This window comes from Temnothorax nylanderi, unplaced genomic scaffold, assembly GCF_030848795.1.
Source record: "Temnothorax nylanderi isolate EJ_2023f unplaced genomic scaffold, tnyl_v1.0 TNYL_tig1429_pilon, whole genome shotgun sequence".
Lineage (NCBI taxonomy): Eukaryota > Metazoa > Arthropoda > Insecta > Hymenoptera > Formicidae > Temnothorax > Temnothorax nylanderi.
Window position 1 is genome coordinate 1 of NW_027250491.1, and position 15,381 is coordinate 15,381.

General features: G+C 41.2%; 1 long non-coding RNA gene and 1 pseudogene across 1 annotated transcript; both read left to right on the forward strand.

Moving 5' to 3' along the window:
• The first annotated feature begins 317 nt into the window (after positions 1-317).
• LOC139787327 (uncharacterized) lies at positions 318-5,569 on the forward strand. The gene is made up of 2 exons (XR_011722603.1): positions 318-2,699; positions 2,772-5,569. It is a non-coding gene; the product is annotated as an uncharacterized lncRNA (long non-coding RNA).
• A 3,195-nt stretch (positions 5,570-8,764) lies between these two features.
• LOC139787326 (uncharacterized) lies at positions 8,765-10,769 on the forward strand (annotated as a pseudogene).
• Positions 10,770-15,381: the final 4,612 nt, after the last annotated feature.

Genomic DNA, 15,381 nt, shown 5'->3' on the forward strand with positions numbered 1-15,381 from the left:
GAGAGAGAGAGAGAGAGAGAGAGAGAGAGAGAGGGGGGGGGAGAGAGAGAGAGAGAGAGAAGAGAGAGAGAGAGAGGAGAGAGAGAGGGGGGGGAGGGAGGACGAGAGAGAGAGAGAGAGAGAGAGAGAGAGAGGGGAGAGAGAGAGAGAGAGAGAGAGAGAGAGAGAGAGAGAGAAGAGAGAGAGATGAGAGAGAGAGAGAGAGAGAGAGAGAGAGAGAGAGAGAGGAGAGAGAGAGAGAGAGAGAGAGAGAGAGAGAGAGAGAGAGAGAGAGAGAGAGAGAGAGAGAGGAGAGAGAGAGAGAGAGAGAGAGAGAGAGAGAGAGAGAGAGAGAGAGAGAGAGAGAGAGAGAGAGAGAGAGAGAGAGAGAGAGAGAGAGAGAGATTATTTGTGTGTCTTACTACATTTGTCCTCCGGGGCGAAGCCCGGGTAACCAGCTAGTCTTATATATAGAACGTATCATTAAAGGAAGGTTGTTTTAAATTTCGCGAAAATTGGTGAAAGATAGGTTGGTGTTGAATTTGGCATGAAGCCTTGTTCAGACACGATGTCTTGTTCAGACATGATGTCTTGTTCAGACCCGATGTCCTGTTCAGGCACGATGCCTTGTTCAGATACGATGTCTTATTCAGACACGATGTTTTGTTCAGACACGATGTCTTGTTTAGACCCGATGTCCTGTTCAGACACGATATCTTGTTCAGACCCGATGTCCTGTTTAGACACGATGCCTTATTCAGACACGATGTCTTGTTCAGACATGATGTCTTGTTCAGACACGATGCCCTGTTCAGACACAATGTCTTGTTCAGACACGATGTCTTATTCAAACACGATGTTACAGACATAATGTTTTTACAAATTAACATAAAAATATGTGAAAATACAATGAGTGTGTGTATGTGTATCATTCTGTATGTATTATATCCTTTAAATTTAAATTATTTTTCTTCCGGAAAAGGCAGTAATTTTTTTTCTTTAATAATCTTTAGACAATGTCTACGCATCTTTATCATATCTGTTGAATATTTTTTAATAGATGGATTTTCTCCCCTTGCTATTGATATAGCAAATGCTGCTGCAAATATACCACATGATGCTAGGTCCGGCTGCTTTGTAACTTTTTCAAATATTACATTATTCTGGGTTAAATTAGGATATCGCTTTTTTATGTATTTTTGTTCAACTAATGTTAGATTGTCATAAGAGTGCGTCTCAAAATACAAACTGTCATATATATGAAGTTTTACACCGTCATAATAAATACAATGCCAGTGGTTGCCAGTGGTGAGGAAATTTATTGTCGTAATTTTATAAACGTCGGTTAAGTTTAAACCTTAATTTACTCACTATTCTCACTATCTCTTTTTAAGAGGAACAGTTAGAACATCTCAAGTCTCAATAAATGAGACTTCAAAAAATAATGTTTTAAGATAATAAAACAAGATTTCAACGCTCTGTCAAATTAACTTAAATTAGACTGTCTCGAGTTATATTTATCAGCATCAAAATGGCAAAAAAAAAGTGTGCAAGTAGAAACTTGCACATTGCTTCCTCATAGTTCTTAAGTGTGCAAGTAGAAACTTGCACATTGCTTCCTTATTTATTTTTAAGTGTGCAAGTAGAAACCTGAACATTGCTTTCTCAAAGTTTTTAAGTGTGCAAGTAGAAACTTGCTCATTGCTTCTTCATAGTTTTTAAGTGTGCAAGTTTCTACTTGCACACTTAAGAACTATGAGGAAGCAATGTGCAAGTTTCTACTTGCACACTTTTTTTAATACTAAAATAAAAGGGAATGACATATTTTCCAATATCGTTGAAATGTTCTGTGACGCGCGTTTTTAAGTAGCGTTTCGTTTGACCAATGTAGGATGCACAGCAATCATTACAGTTAATTCGATAAACCAACTCAGTGGACTGATTTTTATCAAGTCGGTCCTTGTCCCATTTATGATGACATCCAATTTTTTGGGAACAGTGTAGACTGTAGTAAGACCGATATTATTAAGTGTGCGACTTATAATCCCGCTAAGGTCTTTAACATACGGTAGTACAACACATCGTCGTGGATCAAATTGAACCGGCGAACTAGTAATGTCAGGTCTGTGTCGAAGCTGCTTTATTCTAATGTTGACGTGTTTATTAATGAGCTCCATTGGGAAGGAGTTGTTCAACAATATTTTTTTAACCTCATTAATGTTCGAATCATGGTAATGAGCATCAGACAAGAGAACAGCACGATCAACCAGACCCGTAATTGTATTTACCTTGTATTTTAACGGGTGACTAGAAAAATAATTTGTATACCGGCCAGAGAACGTTGGTTTTTTGTACCAATTCGAGGTCAACCTATTTCCGTCCCTGATGACCATTGTGTCGAGAAACGGGAGACAATCGTTGTTTTCTAATTCATAGGTGAAATTTAGTCGCAGATGGTAGTTGTTAAACGCATCGAGTATGTCATTTAATCTTGACTTAGGAATTATAGCAAAACTATCGTCAACGTATCTACAATAAAACTGAAGGTCAAAGTCAAGTGCACTAAGGCAATGGGGTCTCCAAGTCCTCCATTACAATGTCAGACGCTTTGGGAGAGAATGGAGAACCCATGGGACTGCCAAAAACTTGTTCATAGTACTGTCCATTAAAACAAAAGCTCGTGGAGGTCAATACCCATTCCACGGCGTGAAGAAATTGAGGTAGGGAGAATTTCGTGTGAGGTGAAATGAAATGCCAGCGTTTTTCAATGCCTTGAAGAACTAATTCTTTAGGGATGTTCGTAAAGAGTGAAGTGACATCAAAGGAAGCTAAGACATGATCAGCGTTGATAGTTACATCCCTGATGGTTTGTGCAAACGTCCAGCTGTCCTTGATGTACGATTTAGGTTTCGGTAACAACTCTTCCAAGATCGCGTGTAAATAGCTAGCTATGTTATATAGTGAGTCTATAATTCGGTCGAGACTATAATTCTTAAAGGAAATCCAGCCTTATGGACTTTTGGCAGTTCATAGCATCTTGGAAGATTACCGTTAGTGCACTTTAACTGGTGGTAAGTAGGATAATCAATAATATCATTATCGTGCCAAGATTTAACTAATTGATTGAGCTTTGTACTTAATTTTTTTCTAGGATTATTTTTTAATTTTTTATACGTTGATTCATCATTGAGTAGGTCAATCATTCTATTGTTATAATCCGTTCTGTCCATAATGACGGTTATCTGGCCCTTGTCTGCTTTAGTGACAAAAATATCAGGATTGTTACGTAAAAATCTTTTGCAGTTGTTAAACTCATTTAAAATGTAGCGGTCTATGTATTTAATGTGGATATTCTTATTCAAAAATAATTGTAAGGAGTTAGCGATGGAGCTACGTATCGTGTTTATAGCGGCTGGGGGTATTTTATAACTATTGGTCTCAAAGTTCTTTATAGTGTCTAAGGTAGTACGTAGGCGGTCCTTTTTATCACGGTTCGTGACAGGGACACCAAAATTATCACCTAAACTTAAGAGGTGTGTTACACCTTCCGGAATACTCACATTAGAAATGTTAATAAGCCATTTATTTCTGTCATTATTAAAAAACGTCTTATAATCGTGTTTAGAAAATATTCTGTTAAATTTATTAATGGCCTTATGTTTCTGTTGGACATTATACTTAATGATTTTTCGGTTATTGCTGTTGAAAAACTCAATCAATAGTTGATCAGGCAGAAAAAAGGAAAGATCATCGCGGATGTACTCAATTTCAGATTTGAGAAAGTTTAAATGGTTGTTTAAATCTCTAATTTCTAAATTTAAAATAACGCGTAGATATCGCTCCTTGAGTATAATGAACCTGTGTTCGGCGCTGTGGCTCCTAAAGCTAATATTGAGACGCAGGTGGAGAATGTGCGGCGGCAATATGTCGTGTCGTCTGCAGCGGAGTAGAAAAATAAGTTGGTGTCTAGCTGTAGGGGAGACCGGGGCTAAACCGCCAGTTTTTTTTCGGTGCCGATTTTTAACAAGAAAATAAATAATTTTAGTTAAATGTGGTATACCACTGTAAAGAGTGAACCTTTAGCTACAAAATTTATATAGGAAATTTTTATCTATGTTGCTTTGTTTAACCGGTATAGTGCAAAAACGACAACGGTGGAAAAATTAAAATTTCAAAAATGCCGGGGTTGAACCGCCACCCCCCCCGGGGCTAATCCGCCACACTGCATTTTTAATACATATACGTACATCTAATCCTGAAAAATGATAGGATACATTTTAATAATTGTTTTCTAAGAGAAAAATATAAAAATTTATTTAAAATTTTTATGCAAAACATTATTAAAAAATAATTGTTTTACCTATTCCATAAAACAATTTAGGCACGTGAATACAGAGGTTAACCAAATCGTAAACTCCCCAACGGCACGTCACATTGTCAACGCGGGCAACCACGGGGAATACGCGTGACGGCGTTCCGGTGCCATAGGATCAGCGCGGACCCTCGAGCAACCTAACCAAGCCGCGTTTCTCACGGGGGAGCGATAAATAGCGACAGGGGGGTTAGAAAAGCTCGCGGTGGAGCGCGACCATTTTACCGACTCGACGGCGTCCTCGCGCCGAATCCTCGACGCGCCGACGACGACGACGACGACGGCCATGACCACCACGACGACGACGGCCACGACCACCACGACGACGACGGCTACGACCACCACGACGACGACGGCCACGACCACCACGACGACGACGGCTACGACCACCACGACGACAACGGCCACGACCACCACGACGACGACGACGACGACGACAACGACGACGATGACCACCACCGACACCACCACCACTACAACGGCGGCGACAATGACGCCGAGACGATGCGGTCGCACGCGCGACTGTCACTGACACAACGACGATTTACCGCGGCCGGGAGTCGGGACGATCTACCGCGCGCGCGGCATGTCAACTCTCGCGGGGAAATCGCGGGATCTCAGAGCCGTGCCGTGCCTCGCCGTACCTCGCCGACGTGCCGTGAGCGTGAGCGATCTCGAAAACAACGGACCGCCATCTTTTCGGTCGGCCAAAACACCCGTTTTGCGACGATACGTGCGTACAATTTCCCTCCTACACAAACTGACGCACGTGCAAGGGAAGACAGAATCACGCTCGAGGGAAACCTAACCTGAAATCGCCGTGAGCTGAAGTCGTGCGCCCGGCGCGCCACAGTGACGAGACTGGCGGACCAGCCCCGGGTGCTTACTGGCGGATAAGCCCCAAACATAAGTTTCAGGTTTGATCGCCCACGAAATATTAGACATCAACGATAATGAAAAAACTACACTGGATTCGTGTTCAGCATGCATTACTCTTTATAATCACGTACCTCGAGATTTGGAGAGCAAACATTATTGCAGATATTACAATATTTCCACGCGCAGAAAATTTCACTTTTACCTTCCGAAAACACGTTTGCCCTCGTAAAAATCATAACACGGCAGGTAACCTGCCGAAACTCCGTTGGTCACATGGGTACCATAAGCAGCGTTTACAATGTTAATAGCGAGTTCGCACAATATACAGGTTCCGAGATATTTGATTTGGCGGTTCAACCCCGTTGGCGGTTTAGCCCCGGTCTCCCCTACAGATCCTTCCCAATGGAGCTCATTAATAAACACGTCAACATTAGAATAAAGCAGCTTTGACACAGACCTGACATTACTAGTTCGCCGGTTCAATTTGATCCACGACGATGTGTTGTACTACCGTATGTTAAAGACCTTAGCGGGATTATAAGTCGCACACTTAATAATATCGGTCTTACTACAGTCTACACTGTTCCCAAAAAATTGGATGTCATCATAAAAAGGGGCAAGGACCGTCTTGATAAAAATCAGTCCACTGAGTTGGTTTATCGAAATAACTGTAATGATTGCTGTGCATCCTACATTGGTCAAACGAAACGCTACTTAAAAACGCGCGTCACGGAACATTTCAACGATATAAAGAAGAATGATCGTCAGCATTCTGTTGTCAGTAAGCACCGCGTCTCTCATGGACATGAATTTAATTGGTCCGAAGTTGAGATACTTCACAAAGAAAAAATACAGAAAAGAGAGAAATCGCTGAAATGTTCCTCATAAAGAAATATTCTGATACCATCAACCTCCAGAAAGATACGGATAATTTAAATCCTATTTATGACAACGTCATCTCGTGTTTATAATTTTTGTTATTCGACGGCGCCTGTTCCGTCAACCTTCGATTTAGACTAGGCACGGCGCGACACTTTCAGTTCGTTTCTGACGTCCATCGCGTAAACATGAATTTTCGGTGCTGTTTTGTGATAATATAACTCAGCGAGTATGATACGAACCGGTGCCATTGGAAAACATTCTCTGCGTAATTAAAAAAAATTTTTATTCTTTTTTCTTTTTCTTTTTATATCTATGACTACATACTTACCTTTTGACGAATTAATTTTTTAGCACTTTGTGACTTTTCTATCAAAATTTCATAAACAGTTGACTGAGAATGGTTTGACGATGGTACATTTTTCTCATCAGGTACCTTCAATTGTTACACATGATTTTAATTTTCCGTACATTCGTTAATCTAACTTATTGACGCTGCGATTCTTATAATTGTTGTTTGTTAGATCATTTGAAAAGGACCCGAAGCCTGGGTCGAAACGTCGTGAAAGTTATGTAATTTTTGCCAATTAGTAGTCGATTAAATATATGCACCTTTTTGTAAAAAAAAAATAATTAAGTATAATTTTGTAATGAAATTAAAAAATTAAATAAACATTTTTTTCATTAATCTTATAACCTCAAAGTTACCTAATAATGTACAATAACCCAAATTTCAATTTTTGCTATTTGTTATTAGAATGCTAATGTCATTAGATTATTGATTTTTCACTTAAAATATTTAATATGTAATGTCAAATTACGCAAATAATTTATTTTATCCATTACCATAAAAAGTTACTAAGAGCCAAAAATTACCTACTATTAGCGATAGGGTAGTAGGAACTGAACGGGACACGGTTATTTAGATAAACGTAAGCGATGCTCTTTATTCGTAAGCGACGACAGATACACGGTACTGCGCGGGAGGCGACCATTAATCGGACTGACGAGCGAACTAGATGAGCCATAGACTAAAACCACTTGAGTATAGATGTCATCACGATCTCGACCGCGTGTCGCCGTACATAGAAATAGCATAAGATGTTAACACCTACATTTACCATTCAAAATAATTATACTTTTTAGAAGTAATTGAAAATATGCATATTCCCTTAAAGTACAACTATAGACCTTTACAATCCCAGTAGAATTAGGTCACAACTCGTTTTATAAAAAAAATATGATTAAATAACAGAAAACCTCAATTTTACTCAATTAAAAAAATTTTGTTTTGATATTTTGTAAATAGCTCCTGTGCAAAAAGCTTTTTTTGCTTTCTAACGTGGATATTCAAGTTCCTGAGATTCTAAACTGTCGATTTAAAAAAAAATTTGCCCTAAAATGTACAGTTGATCAAAAGTTATAGTAAAAAGAAAACGGCGGGTTAGCCTAACCCAAGTGTACCATCTATGTTACTTTTAGAAGTGTACCGTTCGGTTAACACACCCATACATTTCGCGCTCACAATCATTCCTCTAAGCTTTTGTACCTATCTTTATCTTACTCTCCTTTCCTTTATTTTTTCCTTCTTTTTCCAGTATCCCACTTTTTGTACTATCTAACACGTCATTCCATATCTTATTAATTATTTCTACATAATTCTTACCTAAAATCTTAAAACAATCTTTGGTCGTATCATAGTCTTTTACATAATGACTTATACTGTCTTCGCCTTGACCGCAAAACACACACTGTCTCCTCCTCCTCTAACCAATATTTATTCCTATCCTCCATATTTCCGCATCTTACTCTCAATAGTGCCCTTACACGATCCCCTGAATTGCCTTTTTCCATGTGTAACATCCTCAAATATTTCGGTCCTTCTAAACTTCTTTCCAGTTCCTTATATTTCTTGTTATATTTAGCTTCCTTTATCATGCTTTCCTCTATTTGCCTTTGCACTTCCCAGGCCCTATTTCTTAACTCCGCCTTTAAATCCCTATCTTCTACTCTTAAGGGGTAACGCCACTCTAGAGTCCCAAAAAAAGCCAATTTTTGATAATTTTTTTCAGAAATACAGTAATCATAAAAGAAAATTGGTTTACATCTATTTATTATTTATATATTAAAGTATAAAAAAAATTTTTTATTAATTTTTTATTGACAAAATGGCGGCGCCAGAGCCATTGATCCAAAGTGCCAAGTCGTCCAACGGGCGGAATCGAAGCTCCTATAATTTCTGAGCTGGAACAAAAATTCAAAGATTTTTGAAAAATATATAAGATTTTCTATAGAAGTACCTATGGATTTTGCGATAAGTTGAACAAAACTTTTTTTATAAACAATTTTGTGCGAAATTTTTTTAGCGAAAAATGAAACATTTTTTTCCAACATGTACCATTCTTACAAAAAATGATATTTCGCAATTCCCATAGATACTTCTATAGAAAATCTTATATTTTTCAAAAATCTTTGAATTTTTGTTCCAGCTCAGAAATTATAGGAGCTTCGATTCCGCCCGTTAGACGACTTGGCACTTTGGATCAATGGCTCTGGCGCCGCCATTTTGTCAATAAAAAATTAATAAAAAAAATTTTTTTATACTTTAATATATAGATAATAAATAGATGTAAACCGATTTTCTTTTATGATTACTGTATTTCTGAAAAAAATTATCAAAAATTGGCTTTTTTTGGGAATCTAGAGTGGCGTTACCCCTTAATGCCTCCAAAGCCTCTATGCCCCACCCATTTCTATTATAATATCTTGCTCTCTCTCTCTCTCTCTCTCTCTCTCTCTCTCTCTTTCTCAGCAGAAGCAGACACGTGTGAAATATCGCTCCGTAAAAGTGGTAATTTTTGAGTGATTTAGAAGTGAGGGAGAGTGTTAAAAAGTTATGTAAAGAATAGTTGCATAGACCGGGGTTAGCCATGAGTGTTATCTAGCCAGAATATGCTGATACATAGGCACGAGAACTGCATTTCGTATAGGGGTCATCAAAGCCTCGTACGACAGGTAGACATCGGCGGCGAACACAAAACGCTGACGTGTGAAAGTGACGAGACAATAACTGTCTCTGCCGATATTAGCGGAATGAACGAGGAATATGCCGAGTATCGATGCTCGGCATGTAAGAAGTCTATAAAAACTGAGGTGACGGCATGCAAGTCCTGTGTTAAGCTTTTCTTCCATCCAGGATGTGTATCTAAGCACAAAATTTATGATAGGAACCGCGAATTGGTGTCGTGTCCTGGCCCATTCAAGAAGTTCATTATTAGTGATGGTGATAAAGTAGCTGATATAAATAAAGCATCGACATCGACAGGAAGAACAACGGGACCTGCAAAAATGAGTCCGGCGACAAGCAGTGGAAATAAAGTAGCAGGCACGAGTGGAGCAGCGGATATTGATAGAAAAATAGATTGGCTTGTAAGAACAGTGAAAGAATTAAAAGATGAGACAGCATGTAAAAAGGGGGTAAAGTCAATGATAAAGGAAATAGTCCGTGAGGAGACCATCAGGTGGAGCGACAAGAAAATATAGCGATGTGCTTAAAGAGAGGAAGGAGGAAAATATCTTGATTATAAAACCAAAAGTACAACAAAAGAGTAAAATTACGAAGAAAATAATTAAAGAAAAAATTGATATAACCAAGATGGAAATAGAAATTACTAAATTAAGAAAAGGAGGTAAAGGGACAGTGATCTTAGGATGTGAGACGGAAGAAAAGAAGGAAAAGCTAAAGGCGACGGTACAAGCGGCAATGGGTGAGGAGGTCAAGGTCTCTGAGCCACAGAAGAGGAAACCTAAGATTAAAATAATTAATGTTGGTGGAGAGGAAATGAAAATGGAGGATGATGAATTGATAGATACAATCAAGAAGCAGAATAGAATTGGCGAATAATTCTGTATGCACTTAGTGAATAAAATATTAAGAGGAAAAAATAAGGATATTGAGCAAGGATCCGTAATAATTGAAGTAGATGAAAGCACTCATAAATCACTAATAAACAGAGGAAAAATAAATTTAGGATGGCGAAAGTGTCCTATATTTAATTATATTAGTGTTAGAAGATGTTTTAAATCCTGGGACTATTATCATATTGCCAAGAATTGCACGAGACAGGAAACATGCTATAAATGTGCAGGAAATCATAAGGCGAATGAATGTACGACGGCAAAGAAGGTGTGTAAACTGTACCTATAAGAATCAGACGTACAACTTGAAGATAAATGTTGAACACGAGGCGCTGGATTCGGAATGTCCGACATTTAAGAAAGTATTGGAGGAGGAGAAAAAAAGAGCCGGCTGGGAAGATGCAAAATAGCAACCACAGGAAGAAGCGGAATTACTCTGGTATACGAATGCACAAAGCTTATTGGCGCATAAGAATGAAATTCAACATCAGATTATGAAGAGGGTGAATCCTGCTATTCTAGCGTTATCCAAAACTAGATTGACTGTAGAAATTGAGGATAGTGAACAAATTAATAGACGGCGATACGAGTCAGGCGCGGTACGTAATGCGCAAGTAAAGAAATTAATAGTTACAGAAGTAACGAATTACAATGTAAAGTTTAAGTTGAAATATATGTATATACTAGCTGGTTACCCGGGCTTCGCCCCGGAGGACATATGTAATAAGACGCGCAAATAGTCTCTCTCTCCCTCTCCCTCTCCCTCTCCCTCTCCCTCTCCCTCTCCCTCTCCCTCTCCCTCTCCCTCTCCCTCTCCCTCTCCCTCTCCCTCTCCCTCTCCCTCTCCCTCTCCCTCTCCCTCTCCCTCTCCCTCTCCCTCTCCCTCTCCCTCTCCCTCTCCCTCTCCCTCTCCCTCTCCCTCTCCCTCTCCCTCTCCCTCTCCCTCTCCCTCTCCCTCTCCCTCTCCCTCTCCCTCTCCCTCTCCTCCTCTCCCTCTCCCTCTCCCTCTCCCTCTCCCTCTCCCTCTCCCTCTCCCTCTCCCTCTCCCTCTCCCTCTCCCTCTCTCTCTCTCTCTCTCTCTCTCTCTCTCTCTCTCTCTCTCTCGTAAGTATCGATTGTGGATCGCTGTGTTCTTGCTCCTGCTTTGAGTGGATCTATTTTCTGCCGTGAGCTGCCTTCGGGCCTTTTTTGTTGCAGATTTAAGCAAGTCTTTGTTGCTTGTTACGCGCCTTATTTTTTCTTGGAGATTGCCACCTAATTCCGGGTATTTTCGTGACAAGTAGCATTTTGCGTCCTAACCTCGTTCTTGGAATCATCGTGGAATTCTCGGAGTTGCCCGTGTAAAACCTCGACCCTGCTGCGCATGCGCCTGGTGATCTGCTCTTTCTGCATCTTACTTTTCTTGGGTCTGACGTGTGCACGCGGCAATCTGAGTGGCGCCTGCTGTGATCTGCATGAACTGCTTGGTCCCGTCTGATTGGTCGTTGCGTTATTATTCTGCGAAGAGGACTTTTAGTTGTGCATGCGCCTGTAACTGCTTTCAGCCTTAGGGCTAGTACACATGCAATACTGCTGGATCGAATCGCATTTGGTGCTGCTGAGAAGACCATTGGTGCGCATGCGTCTGTGTAAACTTTTCGCTTATTTCTCTGCTTAGAGCTGATGTGCCTCTTTAGTTATATTAAGTATTAAGTATTAAGTATTAAGTATAAAGTAAGAGCGACTACCGACTGATAATAAAAGGAGCCGCGTGCGTGCACCAGGTGCAAGAAGTCGATTGCGACTAACTTTGTTGAGTGCGAGTGCAGGAGTGTTCCATCCAGGATGTATCAAGCCATACTCTGTAACAAAGTACGCGGATGCGTGTTGTAAAACTCTATCTGCTTCTTTAAATATGCCTTCCACTCCTGAAGTGGGAGATGTAGCGAGTTCATTTGACTTTAATAATATGGCTACTCCCGGCACTAGCACTCTATTATTATCGAAATCGCAATCGCAATCGCAATTGCAATCACAATCGCAAACTGATACTACAACCAACGAGCTGCTGTCTATACTATGCGAACAAATGAGGATTTTGGACGCGAAAATATCTGCGTTTATGGAGGATCAGCGGGCAACGAATAAAGAGATAAATGACAAGCTGAGTAAGCTAAACAGTATTGCCGAAACAGTGACCGACAACACTCTGCGTATTGCTAAACTAGAGCAGGAAAGTTCTTCACTGGCGCGAGACATCCAGGCGCTAAAGACTGCTCAGCCCATAGTACGTGTGGAAGATGAGAACAAGATAATTATCTCTGGAGTACCGGCGGAGTCGTCGATTGATCCGACGGAGTTTGTGAACAACATACTCAGAGTCCTAGACATACAACATCTTTCCTGTCATGTTCTTAATGTCAGACCCATTATGCGGAAATCTCAGCCTGAGGCGGCTCCTGGCCGATCCTCGAAGACTAAGGATTCCGGTTCGCTTGTGGTCACTGTGGCGTCTGGTGCTGTCCGTGAGGTGATGATCTCGAGGAAAAGAGCTAGACGCGTGCTTAAGCAGAGTGAGGTATGTGGGAATGGCTCTGATCGCAATGTATATGTCAACGAGATGTTACCTAAGGCAATGCATGATTTATTGCAGCACACAAAACGTGTTGCCAAGGAGAAGTCATACAAATATGTTTGGGTCAGGGGAGGTCACATATGCGTCAGATCCTCTGATGGTACCCCTATAATCTACATTGAATCGGAAAAAGATCTAAATGATTTGGTTTGACTGCATCGAGCAGGGAACACAGCAGCGGCTGCGCGAGGAGGCGTAACAGGGAGCACTTACTTTTGTGTCGCACAGTTCAACGCCAACTCTCTTCGGGGTCACATTGATCTTGTCAGACTACAATTCAATGCGAACTCTCATCATATTATCTCTGTGTCTGAGACATGGCTTAATGCTGACATCTCTGACGACCTTGTGGCTTTGGATGGATACTTTTTGGTTCGTCATGATCGTGATGGTAGGAGAGGTGGAGGAGTTGTTTGCTATATTCACAATACACTTAAAGCCGGGGTTATTGCTGTTTCTGCAGGGGTGGAAAATGCTCCTGAGTACCTTATTATGGATATTCGTCTACCTAATGACGAGGTTGTATTGTATGCGTCGGTCTATAGAAGACCAAAGGGTCTGCTCCTGCATGATTTTGAGGAGGTAATCATGGGAGTTATGCACTTATACAAGAATATTATTATTAGCGGCGATTTAAATTGTAACCTTCTTTCTACTAATTATGAAGCAAGATATCTCCGTGAACTGATGTCAGGCATGTCAATTAGTATAGTGCGCTCTGACGCTACACATCACACTGCCACTTCTGACTCGTGGCTTGACGTCTTCGTGGTAGATGACAGCGATAAGGTCCGTGCTTTTGTAAAATCTGAATGCCCATTTATAGCTGGACATGACCTTGTTGAACTGTCGCTCTCACTGGGGACGGGTTTGGATCTAGAGCGTACTGTCTCAAGGCGAAGCTATAGAGGTATTGATGGAGATGAGTTCAGAAACTATCTGCGGTCGATCGAAAGTGGTCCTGCGTTTCGGATGCGCATTCGAACCATCACTGAGGGTGACTGGGCGTCTTGTGGAGTTGATGAACTCTGCGAAGTGTTGTCGGAGACTTTGCTTGAAGCGCTGGATGCACATGCTCCGATACGGGAATTTGTGATCAAGAGGCCCCCTGTACGGTGGCTCACTGAGGATCTTGTAACCCGGCTGCGTGAACGAAATAGACTGTATAAGCGTGCGAAGCGTTCGAACAGCTTGCTTGGCTATGCCACCTATAGGCTTTTTAGGAATCAGCTAAATGCGGATATTAAGCGTGCGAAAAGTGAGTTCCAGTTTGACTCTCTAATCAAGATCACTGATTCAAACAAGCTATGGAGAGAGCTGGCGCGTCTGGGATTGGTCAAGTCAACTTTAGTCTCTCCTCTGCACTTTTTTGCGTCTGACCAGCTGAACTCGTATTTTGCTTCTGTATCTGATGCTCAGTCATCATGCACTTATGAGGACTTCGTCTTGGCTGCTGCCCATGTTGTTGGACCATCCCTGCGTCCGGAGTTTAACTTTTCCACTGTAACGCTTAACGATGTCCTTAGGCTCTTTGCAGATGGACCCCTTCACTCTTACGCGTCGGGCTCGGATGGAATACCAATGTATGTCCTGCGAATTGCTTGGTCAGTCATGGGCCCTGGGCTAGTGGAACTGTTTAACAAATCACTGGAGACCTCCACGTTCCCGTCTAGATGGAAGTGTGCCCTTATCCGCCCTCACTCTAAGGTCCGTATTCCATTGTCTCCGTCCGATGCGAGACCAATAGCTAATCTGCCTGAGCTGTCGAAGATCCTTGAAAAGATTGTTGCTTCGCAGATTGCACACTATCTGGAAGATCATGACATATTAAATCCCAGACAGTCTGCATACAGGCCGAGTCATAACACCCAGTCTGCTCTCTTGCGAGTCTGTGATGACATAAAGAAAGGTATTGACGAGGGGTTGATTACTATCATGGTACTGTTTGATTTTAGTAAGGCCTTCGACTTGGTCCCGCACCTTCGACTTCTCATAAAGCTGAAGGTGATAGGCTTCTCTGATGCTGTTCTGGCGTGGCTTTTCTCGTATCTGACTGGAAGGTCTCAGGCGGTGGTGGATGAGACTGGTGAACTTTCCAGTTGGCTGTTTACGTTTGGTGGCGTGCCTCAGGGTTCCGTATTGGGTCCTCCTTTGTTCTCCCTCTATGTGAACGACATAGGTTGTGTCTTGCGCTATTCGGATCATATGATATTTGCTGATGATGTTCAAATTTATTACAAGTGTCCACCAGCCTACATTCTTCAAGGTATTGAGCTAATCACCAAAGATGCTAATGCTATCTTTGATTACGCTTGCTCAAATGGACTCAAACTTAATCCGTCTAAATCAAAAGCCATGGTATTTGGGAGTCAGGCACATGTTAGCAGTATCAACCTCGCTATTCTACCACCTGTCATAGTGGATGGTGAGCCCCTGCCTTTTGTGACTGAGGTGAGGAATCTGGGGATGATTTTCACATCTAATCTCTCGTGGAAGAAGCACATTTCGCTTGTCTCACGCAAGGCTCATAATGCGTTACATAAAATCAAGTTCAACAAAAATAGTCTTTCTACCGAGTTAAGAGTGAAGCTTGTTGTTACCTTGGTTTTGCCTCATATTGACTACTGCTGTTTGGTATATCATGGTCTAACTAGTGAGCTAAACACTAAACTTCAGAGGCTTGTTAATTGCAGTATACGGTTCATTTTCAATCTTAGGCGTGATGTACATATTACTCCGT